General features: G+C 45.0%; 1 long non-coding RNA gene across 1 annotated transcript in view; it reads left to right on the plus strand.

The window, feature by feature from the left end:
• The window catches only part of LOC149366782 (uncharacterized), a 44397-nt gene extending 38960 nt beyond the window's left edge, over positions 1 to 5437 (plus strand). Inside the window, exons 3-4 of the long non-coding RNA XR_016286888.1 lie at positions 1552 to 1661; positions 4881 to 5437. This is a non-coding gene — a long non-coding RNA (uncharacterized LOC149366782). The remainder of the gene's footprint in view (positions 1 to 1551; positions 1662 to 4880) is intronic.
• The last annotated feature ends 563 nt before the right edge of the window (positions 5438 to 6000 follow it).

Genomic DNA, 6000 nt, shown 5'->3' on the forward strand with positions numbered 1-6000 from the left:
ACTCCGGAGCCCTCCACTACTGCAGCTCTTTCTTTCTTTCACTCCCACGTCCTTATGTCAACCCGCCGCGGTGGCTCAGTGGTTATGGCGCTCGGCTGTTGACCCAAAAGACGCGGGTTTGATCCCGGCCGCGGTGGCCGAATTTCGATGGAGGCGAAATTCTGGAGGCCTGTGTGCTGTACGATGTTAGCGCACGTTAAAGAACCCCAGGTGGTGGAAATTTCCTGAGCCTTTCACTACGGCGTCCCTCATAGCCTGAGTTGCTTCGGGACGTTAAACCCCAATAAACCAAACCAAACCACGTCCCTCTCTTCTCTCATGCCGCTGTTCGGGTACGGTACACTCCTCTAATAAGCCTTTGGAATCTCTCCGCTGGCAGCGATACAGCGTTGAATTGGCGTTTTCTTCTGCGAAGAAAAGTCTACTCTCGAGCTTTTTCGATGCTTTCTTTTCTATCGCGCGCTCAAGTTTGACCCTTTTATCTTTGTTTGCGCCTTTCTCTCCCTCTCTCTCTGTTTATCTCTCTGTGTTGTTCTGTTTATCCTTCGGTTTGCCACTCATGAGCTTTGAGATTCCAGAATAGAATTATTGCCCTTGCCATGTATCTCGTACCTGCCGCCTTCTGGGATGTGTACCTTCTGGCAACTCCGCCACCGGTTCTCAATTGCTTCCCGATTGTATATCGATTTTCGTGCAGCTTGCGGTTGGCGCCGTTTATCTATAGCTCTGATTTCATTAGGCGCACTGCGACAAGTTGATACGGTAAAAAAAGCTTGTAGCGATTATGGCAGAAGAGCGCGCAAAGCAAACTTCCAGAATAGTAGTGTACGCTCCATTCGGAAAATTGGTTCTTAAGTAAATTGATTTTAAGCGCAAAAAGAAGCAAAGAAACTTAGGTAGCATCGAATCTCTCGCGATCCCGTCAAAGGGGATGTTTTTCAGTTACATACGTTTGATGCAACCCTGAAGATATCCGGAGGTTGAATGTGATACCAGTACGCTTCGAAAGTTTTCTTGTTGATCTGAAGGCCAGCTTTGATGCTTTCCTGTTTTTTTATTTTTGAAGCCGTCCGTTTGGGATTCTCTTTGTCAACAGTGATGTGTACTTGCCCGAGGGATCTTGCCTTTGAAGAAGGTGGATGCTTTGGTGAAAAGACCGCTGCTACAACAAAGGACAGCTTTAGGAGTTCGCTATGGAATAAACACTAACACACACGTGTGGGCAAGTGTTCCAGTCTCCTAAGCACGATATATTGCGACCACCCCTTAAAGCGCCGACTTTTTTCATGCTTTTCATCTTGCACATAAAACAAACTGAACTTCATTACAAATGATTGAGTTGGGAAACATTGATGGCGATGTAGAAGTTCGCCCTGCAGTGACTGATGTCTTTTACAGCGGTGGCTCTCATAGCTTTATTTAGTATTACGGCTCTTCATTTTACCGCAAAATCCACGGTGTCAGCCATAATGTGGTAATTACCTAGTGAGTTATTTACTTCCAATTTATTAATCGAATTCTATTTATTTCGGGTAATTTATTTCATTTCAGTTCAATTGCCGCCGCCCAACAACCATGGCAGGCGGCGACCAGCTGCCACCTTTGGGAGGTAGCGAAGTGGAAAGAGGGAAATACCCTCTCCATGCTTAGGGGCGAGGAAGGTAAGGACAAGTGCGGGAGGGAACGGTGTCGGGTTGAAGGCGACGGATGGCCGGATAGAATTTCGTTGATTTGTATCACCACACGTTAAAGCGCTGGAAGCATCAAGGCGGAAGCGTTCGGCAGTCGTAGCCTACCGGGCCACAGCTCGCGTTTAATTACTGCGAAATTAAACTCGAGTTCGTCAAGGTGTCGGTGCCTCGCCGGGGAAGGTATTGTGGGCGCCAATATTTTCCCCGCAGCATTTCTGAGGCTGAGCTGAGGAACGGAAGCGTGAATTGCATGCCCTTCTAATGAGATGGCTGGTGGTTCCGTATCCAGCACAGCCTCAGAAAAGAGGCTCGACTGACCGACCACTCGCGTACGTAAGGTGTTTGATTGTTCAAAGCAGTGATTAATACGCCGCATTTCAGAGCACAGTGTTTTCAATGGTCGAGACTGATTTTCGAAGCCCAGTACGACGGGAATCACGTTATCAGTCCATCAAGCCATTAATCTCCGTTGCTTGCAATTTCAAACTTCGGTGGGCTGCGCCACTATTGAAAGTCACATGACATCGTTCGCCATTTACCATCGTTAAGCAGTGATACCAAATTGCATGGTATGCCTTGAAGAAAAATTCTCTCGCTCAAACATAGTTCAAGCGTCGAGGAGAAATATAATTGTAAAAATTAAAGATTCAGAATTTTTCTGGTTTCTGTGGAACTTAATGCACCTGCGAACTCTCGCAGCATTATCATTTGAAGGCCCATGTGGGGCTTGCATATATGCTAATGATTCAAAACAGTCTTCTTGGTTTTCTTGCTTTTTATTCAAGCGGTGGCATTATCGAGACCCGTATTGGATTTAGCCCGTATTCAAGGTGTACTTCAGTTTAGCTTTTGGATTGTACGTTCAACGCAAAGGCTCTTTTAAAGAAATATGTGAAACAGTTCATGGCAAAGCTGCACGATTCTGTTGGGGTGTTTATGAGGAGAGAGACAGAGTAAAATAGGTCCAGAAGGCGGGTGAGGTAGACAAAGAGAGCGCGCCGGTGACCCATTTTAATGGCTCATACTGTCGACCGTTAGCAAAGCCTGTCACACGCGTTCAACCCGGGAACCAAGTTTGAAGAAAAGCAATGGTTGCTTCAGATAGAGGCGGAAAAAAGGAACCTAGCAACCAAGTTTGAAGACTGCAGAGTAATTAGTTAATTAATTATAGTAAAAATGTCAGAGTTGCGTCGAAATAACGCGGATGTCGGTATAGCTACGGGAACGGTGTCACGTCACATACAGCGGAAGTCGTCAGAGCATAGTGAAAATTGTCACAGAATGGTCGGAAAAACGTCAGATTTGTGCCAGATTAGATGGAAAAATGTGTAGTTAAGCGTAATTAACAATCAATATCCAAGAAAACGTATAATTTGGGTGTCGATATAGCCACGGGAACGGTGTGACGTCAGATCCACCGGAAGTCGTCATGGCATAGTGTCCTCGGCTTTTGCCTCTCAGCACTTTAGTTGCCAAAGTGTCGTCGCAATTTTTGCGCACTGTAGAAGCCGAGGGGAGAAAGGCAGAAAGGAGTAGACGGGGATGGTGGGAGGTGGCGATCACATCCTACAATCAGCCACATATTCTCATTGACGTACTAGCATACACACGATACCTGTCACCGCAAATGAGAGAAGTCGTAACAACCGAACAACGCGAAGGCTCACAAGAAATGAGGTGAAATTAAGGCGCCACACTTTGCGCGCTTGCATTATCACTTGTGCTTTTAAAGAATTCGTTCGATTATTCTTCTCCAAAATCATGAGCATGCCGTGGGCCGCTCAATTTGATGTGAGGGGCTCGAACACGAGCGGCAGGAGTCTTTTGGCCGCATGCGGCACCTGCTTCAAGGTGTGAAAATGCGTTAAAAAATTCCGAGGACACTTTGGCAACTAAAGTGTTGAGAGGCGAAAGCCCAGAACACTAAGCCGAGACGACTTCCGGTGGATGCGACATCACACCATTCCCGTGGCTATATCGATACCCAAAGTATACATATTTCGGGGTTCTTAAGAGTTAAGTGCTAATTACGCTTAATTACACATTTTTCCATCTAATTTGACACAAATCTTACGTTTTGCCGACCATTCTGTGATAATTTTTACTATGCCATGACGACTTCCGGTGGATGTGACGCCACACCGTTCCTGTGGCTATATCGACGTTCGCGCTAATTCGACGCAATTTCGACATTTTTGCCTATAGTTAATTAACTAATCAATCTACAGTCATCAAACTTGGCTTGTGAGTTCATGCAATCCTCTTCTAACTGAAGCTACCATTGGTATTCTATCTTTTTTAGTTCCCGAGATAAACGCGTGTGGCACGCTTAGTTAACGGACGACAGTATCAGCCAATAAAGGCTTTCGCCTTAAAAAAAAGAAGCGAGCGCCCAATCGTCGAATTATTGCGTATTCAGCGGCCATCGTTATTTGCTTGAGCGGCAAATCTTAATTTTTCGTTATGTCGAATAGTTGATAGAATACAAGAACGTAAGAGGACGAATATAAAGACGCACGCACAACAGCAACCGCGCCTCTGTCACACGTTCTTTTCATTGCGAACAATTCCGACGGGAACGTTGCGTTAGCCGCTGCTGCCATTGATATTAAGTTACAGGATAGCCTACTGCTCCTTGCTATATTTTTAAACTCCTTCTCTTAACACGTCAATGAGCCGTTCAGTCTATGTGTTATTCCCTTATTCTGCTTGACCGCTAGAAAGGCGATTAGGCAGCCGTTTCGTCTTCCCAAATACATCGATACCGAGGAAGCTCTGGTAACACTACATTTTTAGTGTTGAGGGAAGTGAGCATTTGGTTTTGAAAGAATGTCGTACGCCAAAAAAGGACGAAAGAGGAAGGAAAAACACAACAGGAAAGAGGCGCAACTTCCAACTTTAATAACAGGAAAGGAAACCAGGCGCTCTTTTATAGCCGCTGAGCTGCATGAGGGTGCGTGAACTAAAAAACAAAAGCGGTGGTGGACCTTTCCTGTTATTAAAGTTGGAAGTTGCGCCTCTTTCCTGTTCTGTGTTTTTCCTTCCTGTTTCGTCCTTTTTTGGCGTACGACATTCTTTCAAGACAATGTACCAACTAACCCGTCAAAAAGTTCTACTACAGCATTTGGTACTCGTGTTCTAACTTATGCTACAAGCAGCGATTACATAGTATTTCCATTCTCCCTTCAGGTACCAGGGAACAGGTGCAGGAATCTGGTCACGGCTGCTGCCTCTGTAAACCAAGCTCCAAGTGTCCAGCCATATGTCAGTGCACCGCACAAGGAGGGAACAGAAAGCATACTTGAAGAGCGGCAACCACTGGTCGTACTCTGTGATCGTCTTGGGTTTTGGGTTTTCTCTCGTGGGCTGTATGACACCATGAATCTTTAGCATCACACCTGAAAGGAAGTAACAACTGTCTGGTTGTTACGAAAGGCACAAACTTTCCCAACTCTATGGAAAGTCAAACACACACAACCTCAAATCAGAGTTTCTCAACTGAAAAAAGTTTAAAGAACCTGACTAAACAACAAAACTTAACAGCCACCATCATGAGATAGCGGGAAGAACTCCATTTGGCTGTTAACTGTGGGCGGTTTGACAGATATTTCTTTCGAGATAGTGGAATTCAGTATTTTATCTCATGGGTGCACCTTCGCAAACTACGAGGTGCAATGAGAATAGAAATAAAAGAATGGACGCACTTGAGAATCGGCTTTGACAAAAAGAAACAACTTTCAAGCACTTTTTTTAGCAGAACTTCACACTCTGTCAGGGCTAAAGATAAAGAACTGCAAGTATGAGAATGGACATATAAGACATCTCCACACATCTGGAACGAGAATATTGTGTTGCGGTGAACGTATGCACTGCTAATGCGAGTAGAAATAAAAGCTGTCTCAAAGTTTCGGGCAGGGTAAAACCGTTTAATGCTCTTCTGACGTCCGAAGCTTTGTATCTACGTGTTTGTTTCTTCTTGCTTTGGAAAATGCCTGATGAGTTTTGTGAGAGCCGTAATATCGCTTTAGCCGTAAAGAGGAGTGTAATACAAGGATGCTACTCGACGCATGCATTTTCCAACGACCTCACCGCCACCAAAACGTGCTACCCGGAAGATGATCGCTGCTTCCGAAAAATACGTATTCCCAAGCACTCAGCCTAATGGCCTTTTGTTAGTACCTAATGGCACTTCAAGGTTGCCACTCAAAAGTCTGATGGTGAAGGCAACTAAAGGGAAAAAATTGCTTTTCCTCATTTTTAAACCAAAACAAGCAAGTCAAATTTCTTTACGAACCGTAGAGGTTCCTTA

Source organism: Amblyomma mixtum, chromosome 1 (assembly GCF_055824585.1).
Source record: "Amblyomma mixtum isolate Tamu chromosome 1, ASM5582458v1, whole genome shotgun sequence".
NCBI lineage: Eukaryota > Metazoa > Arthropoda > Arachnida > Ixodida > Ixodidae > Amblyomma > Amblyomma mixtum.